The 25,132-nt window shown below is 40.4% G+C and overlaps 1 long non-coding RNA gene across 1 annotated transcript; it reads left to right on the top strand.

Moving 5' to 3' along the window:
• Positions 1-642: 642 nt before the first annotated feature.
• LOC110121550 (uncharacterized) lies at positions 643-23,394 on the top strand. Its single transcript, XR_002309003.2, has 3 exons — positions 643-7,206; positions 9,535-9,642; positions 13,608-23,394. It is a non-coding gene; the product is annotated as an uncharacterized lncRNA (long non-coding RNA).
• Positions 23,395-25,132: the final 1,738 nt, after the last annotated feature.

Genomic DNA, 25,132 nt, shown 5'->3' on the forward strand with positions numbered 1-25,132 from the left:
CAAAAGAGTCCGAAATGCAGTACTTGGATGCAATCTCAAAAATGACATAATGATCTCTGTTCATTTCCAAGGCAAACCATTCAATATGATGGTAATCCAAGTCTATGCCCCAACCAGAAATGCTGAAGAAGCTGAAGTTGAATGGTTCTATGAAGACCTACAAGACCTTTTAGAACTAACACCCAAAAAAGATGTCCTTTTCATTATAGGGGACTGGAATGCAAAAGTAGGAAGTCAAGAAACACCTGGAGTAACAGGCAAATTTGGCCTTGGAGTACGGAATGAAGCAGGGCAAAGACTAATAGAGTTTTGCCAAGACAATGCACTGGTCATAGCAAACACCCTCTTCCAACAACACAAGTGAACACTCTACACATGGACATCACCAGATGGTCAACACCGAAATCAGATTGATTATGTTCTTTTCAGCCAAAGATGGAGAAGCTCTATACAGTCAGCAAAAACAAGACTGGGAGCTGACTGTGGCTCAGATCATGAACTCCTTATTGCCAAATTCAGACTTAAACTGAAGAAAGTAGGGAAAACCACTAGACCATTCAGGTATGACCTAAATGAAATCCCTTATGATTATACAGTGGAAGTGAGGAATAGATTTAAGGGACTAGATCTGATAGACAGAGAGCCCGATGAACTATGAACGGAGGTTCATGACATTGTACAGGGATCAGAGACAGGGATCAAGACCATCCCCATTGCAAAGAAATGCAAAAAGGCAAAATGGTTGTCCGAGGAGGCCTTACAAATAGCTGTGAAACAAAGAGAAGTAAGAAGCAAAGGAGAAAAGGAAAGATATTCTCATTTGAATGCAGAGTTCCAAAGAATAGCCAGGAGAGATAAGAAAGACTTCCTCAGCAATCAATGCAAAGAAATAGAGGAAAACAACAGAATGGGAAAGACTAGAGATCTCTTCAAGAAAATTAGAGATACCAAGGGAACATTTCATGCAAAAATGGGCTCAATAAAGGACAGAAAAGGTATGAACCTAAGAGCAGAAGATATAAGAAGAGGTGGCAAGAATACACAGAGGAACCGTACAAAAAAGATATTCATGACCCAGATAATCACAATGGTGTGATCACTCACCTAGAGCCAGACATCCTAGAATGTGAAGTCAAGTGGGCCTTAGGAAGCATCACTATGAACAAAGCTAGTGGAGTTGATGGAATTCCAATTGAGCTATTTCAAATCCTGAAAGATGATGCTGTGAAAGTGCTGCACTCAACACGCCAGCAAATTTGGAAAACTCAGCAGTGGCCACAGGACTGGAAAAGGTCAGTTTTCATTCCAATCCCTAAGAATGCTCAAACTACCACACAGTTGCTCTCATCTCACACACTAGTAAAGTAATGCTCAAAATTCTCCAAGCCAGGCTTCAGCAATACGTGAACTGAGAACTTCCAGATGTTCAAGCTGGATTTAGAAAAGGCAGAGGAACCAGAGATCAAATTGCCAACATCTGCTGGATCATCGAAAAATCAAGAGAGTTCCAGAAAAACATCTATTTCTGCTTTATTGACTCTGCCAAAGCCTTCGACTGTGTGGATCACAATAAACTGTGGAAAATTCTGAAAGAGATGGGGATACCAGACAATCTGGTCTGCCTCCTGAGAAACCTATGGGCAGGTCAGGAAGCAACATTTAGAACTGGACATGGAACAACAGACTGGTTCCAAATAGGAAAAGGAGTACATCAAGGCTGTATATTGTCACCCTGCTTATTTAACTTATATGCATATTACATCATGAGAAACACTGGGCTGGAAGAAGCACAAGCTGGAATCAAGATTGCTGGGAGAAATATCAATAACCTCAGATATGCAGATGATACCACCCTTATGGCAGAAAGTGAAGAGGAACTGAAAAGCCTCTTGATGAAAGTGAAAGAGGAGAGTGAAAAAGTTGGCTTAAGCACAACATTCAGAAAACTAAGATCATGGCATCTGGTCCCATCACTTCATGTGAAATAGATGGGGAGACAGTGGAAACAGTGTCAGACTTTATTTTTGGGGGCTCCAAAATCACTGCAGATGGTGATTGCAGCCAGAAATTAAAAGACTCCTACTCCTTGGAAGGAAAATTATGACAAACCTAGACAGGATATTAAAAAGCAGAGACATTACTTTGCCAACAAGGGTCCATCTGGTCAAGCCTATGGTTTTTGCAGTGGTCATGTATGGATGTGAGAGTTGGACTGGGAATAAAGCTGAGCCCCGAAAAATTGATGCTTTTGAACTATGGTGTTGGAGAAGACTCTTGAGAGTCCTTTGGGCTGCAAGGAGATCCAACCTGTCCATCCTAAAGGAGATCAGTCCTGGGTGTTCATTGGAAGGACTGATGCTGAAGCTGAAACTCCAATGCTTTGGCCACTTCATGCAAAGAGGTGAGTTGTTGGAAAAGACCCTGATGCTGGGAGGGATTGGGGGCAGGAGGAGAAGGGGACGACAGAGGATGAGATAGCTGGATGGCATCACCAACTTGATGGGCATGAGTTTGAGTAAACTCCAGGAGTTTGTGATGGAAAGGGAGGCCTGGTGTGCTGTGATTCATGGGGTTGCAAAGAATTGGACATGACTGAGCGACTGAAGTGAACTGAACTGAAAGGTGGCTCAGAGGTTAAAACGTCTGCCTGCAATGAGGGAGACCTGGGTTTGATCTCTGGGTTGGGAAGATCCCCTGGAGAAGGAAATGGAAACCCACTCCAGTATTCTTGCCTGGAGAATCCCATGGCTGGAGGGGCCTGGTAGTCTACAGTCCAAAGAGTCGGACACTACCGAGCAACTTCACTTTCACTTTCAAACAAGCTAACATATTCCTGAATCACTACTCATTATTAAATGACTTTCCAAAGACAGTAAACTTCCACAAGAATGAAGTATCTCTCAGTCATTTTACAGATCCAAAGCCTAACACAGCATTTTACACTTAGTAGGTACTCAATAAATGGTTGTGAAATGAATGAATGAATTCAGTAACTAACTGGTGAGGGAAGATATGATGAACCTGGAGTGATATCTTACAAACTGTTTTTCAAAGTGTTAAATGCTAAGAATGAGAAACGCAGAAGACCTTTTTAAATGTCTGATATTGTTCTAATGCAAACTGTGATATTAAATAGAAGTGGAATTTTAAATAAAGATCTCAGATTCACCTATCCATATACTCTCCTATCCTAAAATAAAGCAGAAAAATACATAGGCCTCCACAGTAAGACATCAATACAGTTGTGCTGAATTCTTAATGCTAGACCACACTTACAGCTCTGTGTGTTAGTTGCCCTAGATTATAAATCCTATCCTGGCTCTTAATTATTCAGATATCAAGGGATTCATTTGCTACTGCTGCATTATAGTATGTTAATCCAATGCCAATCCAACATTTCTTATATTTATTTTGCATATGGTGTATTTCTTAAGGGGCTTTAAACATTTAAAATCCTTAGAAAGCTATATATTTTCTTTCAGTTTTCTATGACTTCAGGGTTGTTTATGTTGCTTGGGTTGTTATCTAATGTTCCCAATTAGCCCCTTACACAATTCAGTGGACATGTGGGCTGCATATTTAAGGTAGCAAATCTTATGCCATCTGGTTTGGGTACCTAGGATGTGCTATACTTGCAAGATAATTTTGCAAAATGAGAGCTTCTAAGACTATAACTAGCTTTATGTCACACCAATTTGATGCTTATTCCCAAGCCCTGGTCATGTTTTTCAGGGCAATTATCTAAGAAGAAAAGGTTTCAATAGGGGAATTTTTGCATTTATATTTGTAGTCTGTCATTATTTTATGGTTATATGTATTATTTCTTCAACTAGAGAGTCATATATAATCTTCTGTTTTTAATTTTCAAATCCCTCCCACTCTGCCAGTATCTCATAGAGATAGATAGAGAGTTAGAAATTAACCACATAGTTTCTCAAGGTATCCTTATGGAGACTGAAGTATCTGTTCTGGAAAATGGCTCTGTAGATGGATTCATGACTGATTGAGCATTCATGAGAGTTGACCACTAATGGAGTCTTAGGCTGTGGAAGTTTTCTAAGTTTCCATAATTCTCCTGTGGGGTTCTGTCTCCTACCCTCACTATGAAATCCCTGAAGGAAGAACCATATTCCCTTCTTTCAATCATTTATTCATCAAATATGCATGAATGTGTTCTATGTGCTAATTACTACACTAGCCTTTGATAATGGAACATTGAACAAAACAGTGACATCTTCACATCTCTCTATGGTAGTTTATAGCTTTGGAAAATGGTCTTACAACTGACAAGAGACCTCTCAGTAGTTGAGAGTAATACAGGCCCATGTGACACTTTATCCTATGGTGAAATCTACACTTTCTTTTCCTTTCCTTTACTCTTCTCTCAAGCTCCTCTCACTGTAATGGAGGGGAAAGTTTTCTCCCATACTAAGTTTTAGTCAAAAAGATTCAGGTACAGAAAACTTGTAAACTGAACAAATAGGTAATTACCAAATATTTAATGGGCACTTAGTATATTTGGCTCATTCATTGATTAGTTAAACCTTGTTGAGCAGGTACTATGTGGCAGGTACCAGTCCAGGCATTGTTCCACAGTTAGGAGAAAAGCACATTTAAAGTGAAGCCCTGTCCTCAGAATATTTTCTGCCTAAGTGGAGTCTTTTTTTTTCCCCACTCCAATTAGTTGGAAACAAACAGCCTGAACAGTATCTTATCACTACCATACCCAAGTCTTCTGAAGGGAACTGGGTTCCATTCTTCAGGGATTGCCCTGTCTTTCAATTTTAGTAACCTTTGATTTAAAGACCAGGAAAAGGTACTCCAAAAATGCAAAATTCCCTTATCTATACTCTGACCTTTGGGCTGAAATATTAACCGATTATTAATGCTGCCTCACTTAATGAGTAGAAGACTAATTGCCTGGAATAGAAGGAATTTTTTTGGATAGTTCACGAGCTGGTAGAACTTTTCTACCATACAGAACTGTCCTTCCCTCTCTAAGGATTATTGATTCTGTGTCTTCTTCATTGGAGGGTCAGGCATGCTGTGCTGACCGAGCACATCCCATTTAGGATATTCCCCATAGGCACACTGGGCTTGATCCTGCTTTAGGGTTTTTACATTCCTCACGCCTTGAAGAACAGTGGGAGGAAGTGTTGGGATTTAATGACAAATGTAAAAGCTCAGTAAAATGAAATGTAGTATCCAGGTTCCTCAGCTTCCCTAGAGCAAGACTGCATTGCTTTTATAGATTATATAACACTTCTTTCTTTGTGCCATTCTGCTACTGAAATAATGACAATGATTCTCCACTATTTGTTAGATCGTGTTCAAATTTATCCAGTCTTCACTTGTGACCTTTGCATAACCTCAACCTATTCTGTCCCTGCTGGTTCTTATGCCACACTGGGCCACACACCTTCCACTTTGGAAATCTCATCTTTTTTGTTTTTAAGAGCTATATAGCTAAAATCTGTGTCCCTATTTCTTCCTATCTTAACTAAATGTAGTTTGAATTCCTATAGTACTCCATGTATGTTTCACACTTTCGAGTACTAAGTTGTATACTATCTTCAAACTATGTAGAAAGAATCCACCTGAGAATAAGGAGTTGGACTTTATTTCTTACTTTTACCTAAATGATATAACAGTGTTCTTATACTTTGACACAATAATCCCACCATGATGTATTTATTTAAAGCAAATCAGCATATCAGGTAAATTTACATGGATGCTCTTTGCACCTGGGGATAGGTGCTGGGGCTAAATTTCCAACATTAGAGGACTGGGCAATCAAATTATTGTTTATCAATTCCAAGAAATATTGTTTTGACATGAAAATTACAGAATTTAGCTACATGGAATATTTTAAAGATCTAATAATAAATGAAAGAAGCAGAGTAAAAAATATGACCACAGTTATTGCAACCACATATCACATTTGTATATGTAGAGGAGAAATGCAAAGGAGAGGAAAAATGAAAGCTATTCCTAAGGGCAAGGATTTTTGTCTGTTTCATTTTGTGCTCTAATTTCAAAATTTAGAATCATTCCTAGCACATAATGGATCCTTAACAGAGTGAATTTATAAGTATATATTGTGAGTGATGCAACTGTAGATGATTTGTCATTTTTCATGATTGATATTTTATTTTTCATGAAAATGATCTATGTAAAAAAAAAGAGGAGAAAGATAACATAAGGAAAGCTGGATTTATAACTAAAACACATTCTTGATTCTTACATGGACACTTCTAGGGTAACCTCAGGTGAGAAAGAGAGACAAAAGTTCAGTGGCTATCTAGTTCTTATAATAATACATGGAGGTGAGTATTGTTGTGATTTTATCTATGGAGAGACTTAGAGAAATAACTTGTTTAAGACACTCATGAATTTTCTCAGTTACATCATTACATATGATAGATGGTATAATTCTATTTAAATAAGTCTTTGAAAACAAAGCAAAACAGACGTAGGATATATCAAGATCAGAGATCATATAAGGATTGATAAAATAGGATTTTAAATAGTGGGCAGTCAAAAAGGATTAATCTCCAAAATATACAAATAGCTCATGAAGCTAAATATATATATATTTTTAAAAAGCCAATCAAAAATGCACAAAGATCTAAATAGACATTTCTCCAAAGGAGACATACAGATGGCCAAAATCACATGAATAGATGCTCAACATCACTTATTATTAGAGAAATGCAAATCAGAGCTTCAGTGAGATATCACGTCACACTGGTCAGAACGGCCACCATAAAAATTTTTATGAACAATAAATGCAGGAGAGGATGTGGAGAAAAGGAAACCCTCCTACGTTGTTGGTGGGAATATAAATTGGTATAGTCACTATGAAGAACAGCATGGAGGTACCTTAAAAAGCTAAACATAGAACTACCATATGATCCAACAATCTTGCTCCTGGACACATATTCAGAGAAAACCATAATTCAAAAAGATACATGCACCACAATGTTTACGTGCAGCACTATTTACAAAAGCCAGGACATGGAAGCAACATGAATGTCCACTGATGGAGGAATGGACAAAGAATGTGTGTGTATGCAATGAAATACTACAAAGTCATAAAAAATAACAAAATGATGTCATTTGCAGCAATATGGATGGACCTAGAGATTGCCACATGACTGAAGCGACTTAGCAGCAGCAGCAGAAGAGCTTGTCACACTGAGTGAAGTAAGTCAGAGAAAGAGAAATCATATGATATTGCTTATATGTGTAATCTTTAAAAAGGGTGCAAAGTAACTCATTTACAAAAGAAAAGTAGAGTCACAAATGTAGGAAACCAACTTTCAGTTACCAGGACATGGTGGGGTGGGGGGTGGGGAGGAAGGATAAACTGGGAGATTGGGATTGACCTATACATACCACTATATGTAAATAGATATTAAGGACTTACTGTATAGCGTAGGGAACTCTACTCATTATTCTGTAATGACCTATATGGGGAAAAAAATCTAAAAGTGGATATATGTATAACTGAGTCATTTTGCTACACACCTGGAACTAACACAACATACTCCAATAAATAAATAGAAATTAACTACAATAAAATGATGGGCAATATGCAGAGGCCAGAGCATGTACAGTGTCCACACCTCTGATTCTCTTTCTCAGCTTAATGAAGTACAATGAACAACATAAAAACTTAAAAAAATAATAAATTTGTGAATGCAGCCACAGTCCCTTGAGCAGTATTTAGGTTAATATACCAATCCTTCTTTAATGCTTGAGATTATGACTAACATAATTGATAGCAAACACAGTGTGTCAAGGCACTGAATTGTGTTCTCTCCATTTATGAAACCATCCTCCTTGTATTTAAATGCTGATGAATTGAGGTAAGTGATTGGATTTAAAGAGAACAGAGAAAAGTAATCAGCATTACAATTTCATGGGAGGAAGGCCTTTTTATCCTTATATGCGCAGAATTAAATGACAGTAATGGGATCTCTTTATTATTTAATTTGTCTAAGTGTTCTCCTTTATCAGCTTCAGAGCAAAGAAAAACAAAGGTTTAATCTGTGTAGAAAGTGCTCAGTGGAATGTTTTACTGGCTTGAACTGCAACTGTTTCCATACAACAGTGGATCGCTTCTGTGTGAGTGTGTGTGTGTGTGTGTGTGTGGACATATGTACATGTGTGTGACAGTCAGATGGATGGGGCCAGAGTTGGTTGACATGAAAACTTCTTTTTAGTCTCTCATATATTGCATAGATCTGCTTGTGTCCTAAGACCAACTCTAGAAAGACTGGTGGTGGCAACCTTCTCAGGATAGTCTCTGAGAACTCTAGAGAGTTTCAGATTTCCTTTCAATATTAGAGATTCAGGGTGAAAAATACTGGGCATTGCTATACACTGAATATTTGTGTTCTCCCAGGATTCATATCGGAGAAGGAAATGGAAACCCACTCCAGTGTTCTTGCCTGGAGAATCCCAGGGATGGGGTAACACAGAGTCGGACATGACTGAAGTGACTTAGCAGTAGCAGTAGCAGAATTCATATGGTGAAAACTTAATTCCCAATTGATGGTGTTAGGATATTGGGCTTTGTGATGTAATAAGGTCAATAGGGTAGACCCCTCTTAAATGTGATTAGTGCCCTTATAAAAGAGATCACAGGGGCCACATGAAGACCAGCCAAATAGAAGACAGTTGTCTGTGAACTAGGAAGCAGGCTCTCAAGAGACACTGAATATGCCAGCATCTCCTTGATCTTAGAATCCCCAGCCTCCTGACTATGAGAAGTAAATTCCTGTTATTTAAGCCATTCATTCTATGTTATTTTAAAAATCATAGTCTGAACTAAGATGGGCAGTAAATTGTAATGTTCTTGTCTTTGTCAGTTCAGGTTGCTATAACAAAGTACTGTGGACTGGGTGACTTGTACACAACAGAAATTTATTTCTCACAGTTGTGAAGGGTTGAAGTCCAAGATCAGAGTGTCAGTATGGCTGGTTCCCTTCTGGATCTTGGCTCTTTGCATCCTCCTGTGGTGGAAAGGGTGAGAAAGCTCTCTGGGGACAACAATCCCCCATAGGAGGCTCCCATACGTATGACCTCATCACTTCCCACAGAGTCCATCTTCTAATAAGATCACATGGGGACTTTATCACCTCCCACAGAGTCCATCTTCTAATAAGATCACATGGCAGGAGGTGGGGGTTAAGATTTCAAATGTGAATCTGGAGGGAGCACAAATATTCAGTCCATAACAATCTTCATACTTTTTATTTTATCATCAATAGGTTTTTACAAGGAGAGACAACAAAAATTAACATTTAGGACACTCATGTTGATTTCTTATTAGGCATGAGGAGAGAACCCAATGGCTTTTTATTTTATTCCTAAAACCAACTTCAAGGATTCTTCCCTATTAAACTTTTCCCATAGCATGTCTCATGCTTTAAAACCATTTGGATGTAAAATGACAAACAGTACAAAATTAGCCTCTTCCATCCTGTTTTACTTATTTATTTTTATGTTCTTTATTTTCCTTGGCAGGATTTCCTCTTCAGCATGCTGAACTACCCACCTCTGATTGACCCTCACTGTCCAATATCCACTATCCAACACAGGCTTGCTTCTGCCTCTGAGAGAAACTACATAAGTGTATGTAATCCTGTCTTTGTCAGGTCTTCCTTCTTAACAGTTGTCATCTGAAAAATGCCTTTCTCCTGGGATTATTGTAAATGTTAAAATAGATGCTATATATGATATTTGTAGAATGTAAAGTACTATACAAATCTGATTTTTATTATAATATCCCCCACAGATTCAGGGTTCCAGACTCTAGTGTATTCCCATCAAAATCCCTTTAGGACCTACTTGGTGACAGGCAATAAAAAGAAGTCTCAATAGGTGAAAGTGAAAGTCACTTAGTTGTGTCCAACTCTGGAATCCCATGGACTGTACAGTCCATGGAAATGTCCAGGCCAGAATCCTGGAGTGGGTAGCCTTTCCCTTCTCCAGGGGATCTTCCCAACCCAGGGATCTAACCCTGGTCTCCCACATTATAGGCAGATTCTTCACCAGCTGAGCCACAAGGGAAGCCCAAGAATACTGGAGTGAGTAGCCTACCCTTTCTCCAGTGGATCTTCCTGACCCAGAAATCGAACCGGGGTCTCCTGCATTGCAGATGGATTCTTTACCAACTGAGCTATCAGGGAAGCTCTAATAGGTAAAGAAAACTAAATCAAATGATACAGATGAGTTGATCTTGATGAAAAGTAATCCCTAGATATAGCAAAGTAGAGCTTGTTAGTGAGCCTGAGAAAGTATAGGGGGGGCTAGAAACATAGAAAGCCCGATTGGAGTCAGTTCAAAAAAAAAAAAAATTAATGGGTGGAAGAGGAATCAGATATATTAAGGATAGGAAACTCTTAAGAAATGTGGCTATAAAAAAGCAAATAGATGAATTGGTATCAGGAAAACACAGACTCCAGAGCAGGCTTGTTTGTACGCTAATGAGACGGGTTCAGTAAAAAGGAAACAACTGCTGATGAAGGACAAAGCTGCTGGCATGTCCTCGGATAGACAAAGTAGGATCAGATGGGGTGTCCTACTGAGGTGGCCCTCGCAGCGCAGACACTGCGTCTATTGCAGCAGGGCAGAACGCAGCTCGGATGCTGGTCACTGGGCAGGTGTGGTGGTGGGAACTTGTGAAAGCTTTCTTCCAATGGACTGTCTTTCTCTTTGTGAAATAGGAAGCAAGGTCATAGAACTGAGAGTGAACTGGAGTTAAAATGAAACAGGAAAGAGTGGAATATACATCTGGGATTGTAGATGAGCAAATGGACTAGAATTCTGTGCTATGATTTCTAGGCAGCACCTAGTTCAAATTTTTGCTATTGTTGTTTAGTCGCTAAATCGTGTCCAACTCTTTTGTGACTCCATGGGACTATAGCCCACCCAGCTCCTCTGTCCATGGGATTTCCCAGGCAAAAATGCTGAAGTGGGTTGCCATTTCCTAATCCATGGGATCTTCCCAACCCAGGGATAAAACCTGCACCTCCTGCTTGGCAGTCGGATTCTTTACCACCAAGCCACCTGGGAAGCCCCTAGTTGAGATTAGCAGTCTTTAATTTAAAGAGAGAGGTTATAGTGACAGAGTAGAAGACAATTTGGATTTCCACGTGCGTGCATATCACCTCAGTCGTTTCCAACTCTTAGCAACTCTATGGACTGGTAGCCCAGCAGTCCATGGGATTCCTCTGTCCATGGGATTCTCTAGGCAAGAATACTGGAGTAGGTTGCCATTCCCTCCTCCAGGGGATCTTCCCAAACCGGGAATCAAACCTCTGTCTCTTATGTCTCTAGCATTGGCTGCTGGTGCTGCTGCTGCTAAGTCGCTTCAGTCATGTCCAACTCTGTGCAACCCCATAGACGGCAGCCCACCAGGTTCCTCTGTCTCTGGGATTCTCTAGGCGAGAACACTGGAGTGGGCTGCCATTTCCTTCTCCAATGCATGCATGCAAGCTAAGTCGCTTCAGTCGTGTCCAACTCTGTGCGACCCTATGAATGGCAGCCCACCAGGCTCCTCTGTCCACAGAATTCTCCAGGCAAGAACACTGGAGTGGGTTGCTTCCCTTCTCCATCCAGCATTGGCAGGTGGGTTCTTTGCTACTAGCACCACCTGGGACCCTGGATTTCCACAGGGCTGAGGTTTTACTGTAATAAATAAGTATAGTGAAGCAAGATGGGGCAAGATAATTTAGGGAAGTGATAGGGAGTGGTAATAATGGTTGAGCATGAAATTTAAAGGGGAGTAAGGACATGAGACCAGTGAAAAGGGGTTTAGATCAATGTCATATCCAAGGACTGCTGAAGTCAGAGAGTAGAAGGAAGAACTGAAAATAAAAGAGACAGTGATCAGAGCATGGAGTTTACAATAGAGATTATGGAAGAATTACAGTTAATCAGTGTACACGTATAAGATAACCAGAGTCTTCCTGTGGACAAGTGCATAGCTTGCTTCCTCACCCTCTCTGGGTTTTTGCTCCCCAAACCACTTCTCAGGGAAACCTCTCCTCTCTGGCTTATTTAAAATGCAGCTTTTCGCCAGCCTCACTGGCTCTCATTTTTTATTTTGTATTTCCTCAAATTATTGCTTGCATCTCATATTCTATATGGGCATATGTGCTCAGTTGCTTCAGTCTTGTCTGCCTCTATGTGACCCTATGGATTGTAGCTGCCAGACTCCTCTCTCCATGGGATTTTTCCAGGCAAAAGTACTGGAGTGGGTTGCCATGCCCTCCTCAGGGATATTCCCGACCCAGGGATCGAACCTGCATCATCCTGTGTCTCCTACATTGCAGGCCGATTCTTTACCCACAGAGCCACTTGGGAAGCGTTATATTCTGTAAACATTTATGTACGTATTTTGCTTATTGAACACCTTCCTCCATTTGTCCTCAATGGGGGCTAGAATCTATGTCTGTTTGGATACATAGAGCACCTTTCCTGACTAAAACATCTGCCTGGCAACAAGTAGATGAGGCATTTGATATATTTTGTTAAATGACTTAAATAAAGCAACTTTTTATTTTAGCATGGGAATTCCAAAGAGCCAATAAAATACATCTAGTTCTCAATCTTTTTTTAATTAATTTTTATTTATAGTTGATTTACAATGTTGTATCAGTTTCTGCTATATAGCAGAATGAATCAGCTAACTGTGTATATATATACTGTCTCTGTGCTATATAGTAGGTTTTCATTCAAGTTCTCGTAATCTTATGGCTTATTCTGGATAGTCATTCTAACTACTTTTGAATAAAAATCTAAATAAATGGAGACTATGGGGCCTTTTTTTTTTAAAAAACTTTAAGTGGATTTAAATATTAATAGAATACAACTTTTTTTTTTTTTAACCATTCTAGGTCATGGGCTTCCCTGATAGCTCAGTTGGTAAAGAATCCACCTGCAATGCAGGAGACCCTGGTTCGATTCCTGGGCCAGGAGGAGCCACTGGAGAAGGGACAGACTACCCACTCCAGTATTCTTGGGCTTCCCTTGTGGCTCAGCTGGTAAAGAATCTGCATGCAATGTGGGAGACCTGGGTTCGGTCCCTGGGTTGGGAAGATCCCCCGGGCAAGGGAAAGGCTATCCACTGCAGTAGTCTGGCCTGGAGATTTCCATGGACTGTATAGTCCATGGGGTTGAAAAGAGTCAGACACGATTGAGTGACTTTCACTCACTCATTGGACTTTCTAGATGACTTTAGTAGTAAAGAACCCACTTGCCAATGCAGGCGACATAAGAGATGTGGGTTCAGTCCTTGGGGGTAGGAAGATCCCCTGGAGGAGGGCATGGCAACCCACTCCAGTATTCCTGCCTGGAGAATCCCATGGACAGAGGAGCCTGCGGGGGGGGCTTCAGTCCATGGAGTCACAGTCAGTCAGACACGACTGAAATGACTTAGCGCACATGCACACGTGCAGGTCATTATTATAAAATTAACTCACTCTCCTGAGGTAGGTGTGATTTTTGGTCCCTTTGCGAAGGGTTGTTAGTGATCTTGAGGTCACAATACTTTTAGTTAACTCTCTTCCTTTGTCTCCCGCTTTCTGCCGTAGCACCAGCTGTTACTCCGTACTCCTGTGTGCGCACATGCCTGGAATAGCTCCACCACCACTCCTGCCCTGACCCCAGACTTTGCTGTCTTCATGTACTTTGGGCCTGTTTTAAAGAATTTGTGTGAAATAAGAGAACACAGACATTAAGTGAAAGCACCAGGGCTCCTCTTACGGGATCAAGGTCTAGGTAACACCAGTTTTGCTGCTGTTATCGCCTGCTTCTAGGGTAACTGTGTGCTAAATGTGATTGATCAACATTTGGATTACTGAGAGATCAGGTGTAACTGTAAATTCAGTCACCCAATACTTTGGCCTGTCCAGCCCCCTCTTTCCCATAGGGTGCCTCCTGCATCTGTTCTTGTGGTCCATTCTATGCTCGAGCTAAACACATAATGTCTCATGAAAATGTAGGAGAAGGAGTAAGGATACCTTAATTCGTATTACAATTAGAGAAATCCTGCTCTTAAAATGTGCCATTACCAAAGCCCCATAGGCCCTTAAGGCAGAGTTCCATTTGAAGACACATTCTTGTTGAAGCAGAAACGGTACAACATTTACAAATGATAAAAAAGAAAGCAGTGTATTCAAGTAGTTTTATGAATAATGCAACAGTCTATGATAAATTTATCTAAAAAAAATTATTTGTGATAGATTTAAATAGCACAAGTAATTCATGCAGCAGGGGGCATTGGTTATTAACAAATATTCCTATAGCTGCAAGTAATACATTTGTGTTTTTGCTGTGTGTTGTGTTCAGAGCCTCTACCCTACTCTGAAATTTTTGGGGAAATTAGCCACCGAAAGAGTAAGGAAAGCGGGGTGCTTTGGCCTCTGATGTAAACTGTTAAGAGTCACAGTCCTGACATTTCTGCCTTCTGAAGTCAGCCTTCTCATCTATAAAAACAACCCCTAAGTTCTCTCTTAGAGTTTAAATACTGCGACACGCTGCGCTGGATTAAAAAGGGATTGAGTTGTTGTTCTGGTTCCACCCAGTAGAGGGTAGTGTTACCCAGACAAGGTCTCAGCATGAGTCTGGGACAGATGGAGCAGTGGAAGCAGAATTTAGAATATATGGGTAGCTACCTACCTCTCTTCTTGAGTCACCAGACCACAAATGCTTCTCCACAAAATAGCAGCCTCCAGCAAGGGTAGAAATGCACTCCTCCTCAATCATTTGCCACTATTCTTAAAATGGACACATTAGTCATTGCTACTGGAATACGAACAGGAATTTAAACTCCTACAATCTGTGTTGTTTTCTGAAATTTAAAGTTTGTTCTATGAATATATTCATTTATATAAAATACAGCAGCTTGTCTATACATATTGAACATTTAAAAATTACAGTTGAAAGTCGCAGATCTTTTCTCTGACAAAAATATTTAAGAAGAATTTATAAAATTTGATGATGTTTAATATCACGCTGAAAAAGGAAACCTTCATTGCACTTTTTACTATACAAATAGCCTAAGTCACTGGCCTGTGACAGATGGATAATTTTAAAGTTCTAAGTGTCAAATCCATATTCGTAGTTCTGGACAAAAGTCTGAATCTTCATCACCCTGTGAAGTTTACAGAGTGCCTCACACTGGAGTGATCTCCATGTGAGCCACAGAAGCTGTCTGAGAATCCATTCTCAAACAGCAAGACCTGTCTGCTGGGCTAAGATTCATGCACATAAAGTAAAATAGTAGCAGGATTAGATAGTTTAAGATGCTGTCTCTTCAATACAGGTAGTAGGAGATATGAAGGTATATGCTGAAAAAGCAACAAAATGGATGAGTTAAGACGTCACTATGAAATATAGTTCATGGAGACATCTTCATTAAGAGGGTACTATTTAACACCAAAAAAAAAATAAATAAGCAATACATGTGGAAATACACTAAAAGAGCAAAGGTATTATGCACATATAAGTTATTATCATATAGTTACTATATGTAAAATAGATAACTAATGGGAATTTGCTGTATGGCTCAGGGAACTCAGATGGGACCTCTATAACAACCTAGATGGGTGAGAGGGGCTAGGAGGTGGGAAGGAGATTAGAGAGGGAAGGGACATGTGTAAACCTATGGCTGACTCATGTTGATGTATGACGGAGGCCAAAACAATATTGTGAAGCAATTTTCCTTCAATTAAAAAGAAAGAAGATTGGAGGAGAACACAGTACATATAAAAATACACTAAAAGAGCAAAGATACTATGCACATGCAAGTTATCATCATCATTATAATAATTTGGGGGTTTAGGGTCACCTTAATTGAGACACTGTATTTGGGACCTTAGAAAGGCACTTCGGTAGAACTTTCCAGCTTCTGCTTCCTCTTTGATCTTTATCCCTGATCGCGGGCCTGCTGACTTTTTTGTTTTCTTTGAAAGTATAAGTGCTGAAGCCTAAAAAGAAAGAGTGAATACAAGGATGATGTAATCCTACCAGGGCCAGAAAAGTACTGTGCCTTGTCCCAGTCCCAGACTAGAGAGCTGCAACCTGTCTTCTGGGGCAGGGCACCCCCTTCTGCTATTCCTGACTCTGAGCTCCCTTTTAGAGGAGGTTAGAAGTTTCTCAGAGGAGGAGAAGCCTGGCACTTGAAAGAAAACTCCTGCTCCCCCTGCCCCTTCTCTGTTGCCTGTAGCAGCTATAAGTGCAATAAAATGTGAGAGTAGAAATCAACTGCTATGGCAACAAAGTGTACTCTAATAATGAAGATGGTATCTAACAGGCAGGAGCAGCTAGAACTTTCAGGGAGAGGGAAAGAAAGCATACCTTGAAGACGTAGGCAGAAAGAACGTTGCAAGTTTAAAGTCTTCCATTCTCCAGCCTACATATATTGACCCATTTAGACAAAATGGATTTGTACCTTGGTTAACTTCCTCTTAGGACTATTCTGGCAAAGCAAGGTTTTATATTTTCGGGTAGAGGGTACCTGTGTATAGAGTCGCTCAGTAGTATCTGACTCTGCCATCTCATGGACTGTAGCCCACCAGGCTCCTCTGTCCATGGAATTTTCCAGGTAACAATACTGGGAGTGGGTTGCCATTTCCTCCTCCAGAGGATCTTCCCGACCCAGGGATCGAACCCACATCTCCTATATTGACAGCTGGATTCTTCACCTCTGCGCTGCCAGGGAAGTACTTCCTGAAAGCAGGCAGAAGGAAAGCTCAGGCCCTCTGATCTAGAAACACAGAAGAACATGCAGTCGATGGGCAATACACAGAGGTCTGTAATTTAGATCCACTGCTTTACTGTAGAGCTTCCCGGGGCTTAGTCCAACTTCTTTGACAAGATAATTCTCTGCCATAAGAAACATTTCAGAAAAATGCCTACCAAGCTGGATAGGGGCCCAGAAACAATACAAAGCCATCATGAACAGACAGAACTTAGAAGTTTTTAAGGAAAATAGAGGGACTGCTGAGAATCAGACACTAGGTTGAAGTAGACTGAATTTATTCCACCCATTCTTTCAAAAAAATTTAAATAAAGTATTCAGAATTGGCTGGGTTATGCTGCAGAATACATCAACGCCAACATTTTTAGTGATTTAAGCAACAAAGGTTAATTTCTCATTCACAGTATCTGTCAATCACACCTAAGGAGGGAGTTCAGCACCATGTCCTCCTCATTTTGGGAGTCAGATGGATTTCACCAGTTGTGAGGCTCTTATGTCAGAGTTAAATGCTCTGATCTGAAAGTGACATATGTCACTCATATTACTTCTGCCTAACCCATGGCCAGAACATCACTCCCCAGTTTCAAGGAGGGAGCCATGATCAATAATCTCCCCATGTGTCTGGAAGAAGCAGTACTGATAGAGACTCATATTACAAGCTTTTACTATAGTTTGAGTGCACCAGGAGTTTTTAATATGAGATGTATATACCAAAGCTTATATTTAAAACACCTGCTTATACTCTGGGGAAATACTGGCCATTGTGTTATGTAGCAGCAGCTTTATTACCTTCAAAAATGTGTAAGGATGAGACAGGGACATGGGAGCATCCTGGAAAGCATTCATAGATGATTGTGGTCATATGGACTCACAGTTAAAACTGAAGGGTTTCAGACTCTGCCTGCTGAGTTTTGCAAGGATGTAGGAAAAAGAAATGGCAAACCACTCCAGTATTCTTGCCTAGAGAATCCTGTGAACAGAGGAGCCTGGTGGGCAGCCGTCTATGGGGTCGCACAGAGTCGGACACGACTGAAGCGACTTAGCAGCAGCAGCAGCAGGTTGAGGCCCCATCATCTATCCAGAAGCAAAAAGATGGCTCTAAGGATGAAGGCTGTCAAAATCAGAAAGCTGTCAGAACCTCACGATGGCTGTTAGCAGACCTGTTTCCTCGTCCAGATCTTTATTAAGGGTGTCCCCCAACTTAATACAAGTAACAAACTAAACCAAAGCTGTATTCCCTGTTCCCCTTACTTAAATTCTTCATGCACAGTTCAGACCCCATTTCTACTCATTCCATTCTTTATGCACTTATCCTGTGTGCATTTCTTTAAAAAATTAATGCTTTGCTACCATTCCATGGATTCTACTTTTTCCCTCCACTCAGTATAAGTCCTATGACAACAGTAACCTTATCGCTGACCCTGTCTCTTTTGCAATCTCTTCCAGCACTTAGCACAGGGCTGTTACAAAGTTGGCTGACAGTACATATTTATTGATTATACCCATAATTGGAAAGGGAAAAATTTTACTGAGAACAGTGCCCCAGGCTAATGCAAATATACTTTAGGTAACAATGTTGTCATTGAAAGCTGTATTTTAAAAGACAGCTCTCTGCTTTGGCATCTATTGTCATTTTTGTTCCCTCAAGCCACCTTTACTGAGGTGGAAAAGGCAGTAAAAAAAGTGAGTAGCTAGAATTGAGAACAAAAAGGCATAGGACAGGAGAATTGAATTGGAACCTGGGTCCTGAGTTCTCATCTTGATTATACCACTCACTAGCCCTGTGAAGACAGGCCTCAGCATTTCCATAGTCATGTACAGATGTGAGAGTTGAACCATAAAGCAGGCTAAGTGCTGAAGAATTCATGTTTTCAAACTGTGGTGCAGAAGACTCTTGGGAGTCCCTTGGACTGCAAGGAGATCAAATCAGTCAATCATAAAGGAAATCAACCCTGAATATTCATTGGAAGGACTGATGCTGAAGCTGAAGCTCCAATAATTTGGCCACCTGATGTGAAGAGCAGACTCATTGGAAAAGACCCTGACACTGGGAAAGATTGAAGGCAGGAGGAGAAGGGGGCGAGAAAGGATGAGATGGTTGGATGGCATCACCGATTCAATGGACATGACTCTCAGCAAGCTCTGGGAGATGTGAAGGACAGGGAAGCCTGGTGTGCTGCAGTTCACGGGGTCGCAAAGAGTCAGACACAGCTTAGCGATTGAACAGCAGCAGCAGCAGCATCTCCATCTGTGAAAGGGATACCTGCAATTGTCTTGCCTACTTCACAGAATGCTGAGAGCAATGAATAAAATCACATGAGTTAAATGAATCTGAAAACTTTAAAATACTTTACAAATATCATTTTCAGGTGGGATCATTAAAAAAGACTTACTTGTACCTAATGTCTTCTGTGCTATTAGAGCCCTTTCAGGATGGGTAGGGGATACGTGTAAAGCCCTGCCAACACAGGCTCTGAACTCTTTGAAAGCTTTGTATCTAATCAGCACAAGGTCCTGTTGCTAATTGCAGGGGGTTTCTCCCTGGGCATCCAGTTCAGTGTGTAAAGTGTTATATTTATAACTTTCTGAAGCCTCAGTCCCTCTCAGAATCCCAGGAAATAAGAGTCTGATCTGATTGTGACTGTAGATTGCAGGTTGGTATCGCCAGGCTGGTGGTGATTTCTAACAAAAGCAAAACAGCAGGTATCTGTGAGAGAAGGGCACTAAAGCTTTCCACGTCTCTGAGAGGAGCTGCTTCCCATCCCTTCATCTTTCCCTTCCTCCCTCCCATCTACCGAGGAAGAGGGCATGGCTGGAGCCAGAATAAGCCCGTTCAGCTGCAAAAGCAGGCATGAGGCAGGGGTGGTGAGGGGACAGGCCAGTGGGGGCTCTGGCAGTACGGAGAGAATTACCAATGGTGGGAGAATCTCAGATAGGGTCTGGAGCATGTGGATAGGAAATAATGAGACTCCTTCACGAAAGGTAGGAATTATGTGCGGGATCGATGTTCATATGTGAACCCAGGGACATATCCCATAGACAAGCTGTTACGGTGGGAACGTGGCAGGTACTCCACTGTGAAGACTGGAGACCTGGGCTGGAGGGGTAGTGTTAGCTTTATTAGCTGCACCCTGAGCTTCTCTGAACATTAGTTTCATCATCTGAAAAAAACAGCAAAAGACAGGGGAGAATAAAAGCTAGGGTGAAGCTTTGGTGTGAGACTTGAATGAGAATGCTTAGGAAAGGACCCTGCTATTTTTGAAGGGTAATCAGTAGATCATTTGCAATTTATGAAAGACTTTATGGTTGAATTCTGCATCTCCTCAAGAGAGCTGGGAATAGGGATCGTCAGTGACTGTGATATGGAAAGAGAGAAACCTGGGAGCTGAAGAATTCACATCCAGCGTCATGGACATACCACAGCCTGAATGCTCCACCCTGGGGAAAGCAGAGTCAGGGTCCTGTGACTCTCCCACGGCAGTTCAGGTTGTGAGGCTATTCAGCAAATAGTGGTGGTGGCCCCACCAAGACAGCCACGTGCTAATCCCCAGAGCCAGTGAATATGTCATTTTAGATGACAAAAGGGAATTAAGGTTGCAGGTGCAATTAAAGTAGCAAATTAGCTAATGTTAAAATAGATTATCCTAGATGATCAGGTAGACCCAAAGTAATCAGAAGGGTCCTTTAAAGTGGAAAAGAGAGTCAGAGGAAGAAACACAATGGCAGAAGCAGAATCAGAATGATGCAATGTGAGAACTCAACCAGGGATCACTAGATTTGAAGATGGAGAAGGAGACCATGAGCTACAGGATGTGGACAGTCTTTATGTGCTAGAAAAAGCAAGGGAACAATTGATTTTCCACTCGAGTCTCAGGAAGAAACACAGTAAGGCCCTCAGCCTATACTTTGGTTTTAGCCCAGGAAGATCCCTGTCAAGTCTCTAACCTACAGAGCTATGAGATAATAAATCTGTATTGTTTTAAGCCACTAAGCCTGTGACTGCATATAGCAATAGTAGAAAACAAATGTAATACTCAAAACAAGGTATTTGATACTAAGTTCTTTTGAATGATAATATCAAGAGGTTTGCATATCAGAAAGGTGAGTTGGTAAGTGAAACAAAGAATTTTGAGGTAATATAAACTGTAAAAGGAACATGAAGTTGTCATTTTTAACATCTGTCCCACAGCCTAAAGAAACAAGGTTAAATTTGAGAGAATCACTAAACTCCATTCTCTTCACTGCAACCTAAGTATTCTTTCTATAACACAAATCTGATCTTGGCAAGCCCTTGTTTGAAATACTTTGTGGACTTCACATTGCCAAAATAATACATTTAAAATTTTATCTCTGTGATCTAACTTCTTATTTCTCCAATTTCATGTCCTTTAACTGTTCCACCTACAGGCTAAAATCTCATCATAGCAAATATATTCCTATTTTTGAAAGCACTGGGCTTTCTCTGTCTCTGCACATATAGTGTGTTTTCCACTTAAAATATTCATTTTCAGTAATGCCACTTGCAGCAACCTGGGCGGACCTAGATATTATCATACTAAGTGAAGAAAGTCAGAGAAAGACAATACCATGTGATATCACTTCTGTATGAAATCTAAAATATAACACAAATGAACTTATTTATAAAATAGAAATAGACTCACAAACATAGAAAATGAACATACGGTTACCAAAGGGGAAAGGCAGGAGGGAGGGATAAGTTAGGAGTTTGGAATTAGGAGATACAAATATTATATATAAAATAAATAAACAAGGACCTACTCTATAGCACAGAGCACTATATTCAATATTTTGTAATAAACCATGATGGAAAAGAACATGAAAAGGTATGTGTGTGTTTATATATACACATACATGTACATGTATGTGCATATATGTGTGTATGTATAAACTGAATGACTTTGCTGTATACCAGAAATACAACATTGTGAATCAACAATACTTCAATTAAAAAAAAATTCTTCATTCTTAATTTCCTTCAGTTTACAAATTGTAACTTGTCTTTCAGTTTAAATGATAATTCATCAGGAACACATTCCTTTTAGGTCTTTTCTCTAACTAAGGACACTGACTTAGATTCAGTAAGCAGACAAAGCTATGGCTTTTCCAGTTGTCATGTATGGATGTGAGTTGGACTATAAAGAAAGCTGAGCACCAGAGAATTGGTGCTTTTGAACTGTGGTGTTGGAGAAGACTCTTGAGAGTCCCTTGGACTGCAAGGAGATCAAACCAATCAATCCTGAAGGAAATCAGTCCTGAATATTCATTAGAAGGACTGATGCTGAAGCTGAAACTCCAATACTGTGGCCACCTGATGTGAAGAACTGACTCATTTGAAAAGACCCGGTTGCTGGGAAAGATTGAAGGCAGGAGGAGAAGGGGATGACAGAGGATGAGATGGTTGGATGGCATCACTGACTCAGTGGACGTGAGTTTGAGTAAACTCCAGGAGTTGGTGATGAACAGAAAGCCTGTGTGTTTCAGTCCATGGGGTCATAAAGAGTCAGACATGACCGAGTGACTGAACTGAACTGAAACAGACATTTGTTAATTCTTTAGTTGGTCACTGTCCAACCCACCATCCTTTCTATTAGTAGCATGCTCTCCCCTTGAATTCGGCAGTGTGCACAGTATTTGGGGAAGAGGGATTTGCAGTTCCCACTTGTCACTGTTGGCTCCCTGTATTAAATCCTGAGATTACCAGGCCAAATTCTTCTTGTCCCCATGCCCTGAAACCCCAGGACAAGTATGTGATCTAAAATTGACCAAGCTCCCAGTACTCAAGTACTCTGCTGTCAGCACTTTGAATTTTGAGTGAATGATGCAAAGGAGCAAATTCACAGATTGATCAGAAGGAATGCAATGGCCAGCAGGTTAGATTTTGCTCCACATCATGGTCTTTGCTTGCCCAATTCCTGTCCAGTTTTCAAGCCTAGTTCTCCAGCCCCTTCACCTTTTCTTACTCTCTTTAATAGTTTTCCCTGTAAATCAAGCTGGAGTCAGTTTATCTCTTACATCAATAGTCCTTACTGATAAATGCTCCTTTCTCTGGGCTCCCACACCACACTGTTTATGCACATATTATAATACCTGTCACTTACACTGTTTATTTAATTATTCATAATTAGTATGGGTTTGAAATAGCTCTGACCATATCACAGCAGAGTGGATGCAGCCAAGTTGTGTTTTATCCGATCAGTTAGGTTGTTTTAAATAGGTGATAACTTTTGGAATTTTTAAATATGATGTTAAAGGGGACTCTTGCAGAGAAAATATTCACTTAAGCATATATAGTGTGATAAAGCCTGTGAAGGATGTATGATGTGTATGGGGTCAGTCAAGGAGGCAGGAGATAGCAGAAATGGGAGTCAGAGACTCATAAGGTGATGGATTGAAGCAGAAGATACTGAGCTTAGAGTAGATATTTGTGTTAAAAAATTTGATATTTATGTGTAATTGCAAAAAGGACCTACAGAGTTCACTGTGAGGTATAATAGGATCATACTGAAAAATTAAGTGCATCTAAACTCTGAGAAATTTATGATAGTCTCTGATATTTAAAATACTAAACTGTAAAATAAACCCAAGAAAATTTTAAACACTTTTGAAATTTCCTGTGATAATTTCTTTTGAAACCTAAAATATTAATGTTTCCAAAAATTTTCTTTTTTTCTGGTATCTCTGAACTGTCTACTCCTTAATCATTGGTTTAGTCTGCTTATTGTTGATTTAGTCATGCATATGCTGGACATTCAATAAATAAGAGTCCATAGATTTGACCATCTTCTGGTTAAACAGAGCAAGTTGTTTACATAGCAGGTAGGGTTTTTGGTGGTGGTGTTATTTTTGTTGGGGAGGGTGTTGGCTTGGGAATAAGGAATGGAGCATTCAAAATACCAGCCATGAACCATGAAAGCTCATTTTCTCGTCCTATAGGCAGGTGGCTATATCTATTTTAGTCTGAGCTTGAGAATAAAAGATCATGGATAAGATGAGTCTCCCATGCAGCTGTTTGATAAAGGAACTTCTGTATTTTCAAGGTGTAGTAAGTAATATTCTTTCAAATGAGATTTTTGGAAAGGATTTTTCTGAAGATTTAGAGTGAAAACACCTGAAACCAGGTCTGACTACAGAGGGCAAGTTTCACCTCCGGTATTAAGTGTTTGAATTAGGCCACTCCAACGCAGTCGTAACACACACAAATGCTTTTGGAAAAGTCTCTTGAAGAGTGGCATTCACTGATCAGTTCTTCAAAAGGGGGTATCTTGTTTATAGCTCATTTTCTAACAAGTTTCATGAAGAAAATGCCACTGTTTTGTAGAAGCAGAATTTAAAAGGTGGAAACTTTGCATTACACGACCATTCAGCTTCATAAGCCTTTCCCATTGCTAACCTATTATTCTATCGAGACAGAAAAGCATGGATAACATTAAAATCAGCCATAAACAAAGATCCCACATTAAAATATTTTCCTTTCTGTCTCTGAAATTACTGCTAAGATCTTTTTTAATGGGCAAATATCACCAAAGACATGCAAGGTGACCCTGTGTGCCTGTGTTTGTGAGCAGACATGTGCAGGGGTGTTCATGTGTATATGTGTGTTTGGGGGTTCAGTGGCATTGAAACCTTTAAGAAACACTCTGTGCACAAATTCTAGTTGAGCACACACTGAAGAACTTTATAAATCTTTCCCTAAATGCAACTCAGCTATCAGACACAAAGTACGAACAGGTACGATTCTTGCTCACACCAGCTAGATGCCTCGTTCTGAGTTCTGCAGTCTTTTCAGATATCTAGTGAACACCATTCATTGCAAATTATGTAGCTTAAATTCTCTAGATGTTTACCATGCCAACCTCCATGCATCATCTCCCCCAGTTTTTTAGATTTACTGGATTTTCCTACAGCTACATGAAAATAATTTCATGATGCAATTTCATCATGCAAAGGTTGAGCTTTTAGTGCTTACCTGAAAGTGAAAGTCACTCAGTTGTGTCCAACTCTTTGTGACCCCATGGACTATACAGTTCATGGAATTCTCCAGGCCAGAATACTGGATTTGGTAGCCATTTCCTTCTCCAGGGGATCTTCCCAACCCAGGGATCGAAGCCACGTCTCCCATATTACAGGTGTATTCTTGACCATCTGAGCCACAAGGGAAGCCCAAGAATACTGGAGTGGGTAGCCTATCCCTTCTCAAGGGGATCTTCCTGACCCAGGAATCAAACTGAGGTCTCCTGCATTGCAGGTGGATTCTTTACCAGCTGAGCTACCAGGGAAAGTAGTGCTTATCTAGTCAGGGTCTTAGTTCCTTAATAAGCTATGCCTGCAGCAGTT

This window comes from Odocoileus virginianus, chromosome 2, assembly GCF_023699985.2.
Source record: "Odocoileus virginianus isolate 20LAN1187 ecotype Illinois chromosome 2, Ovbor_1.2, whole genome shotgun sequence".
Classification (NCBI taxonomy): domain Eukaryota; kingdom Metazoa; phylum Chordata; class Mammalia; order Artiodactyla; family Cervidae; genus Odocoileus; species Odocoileus virginianus.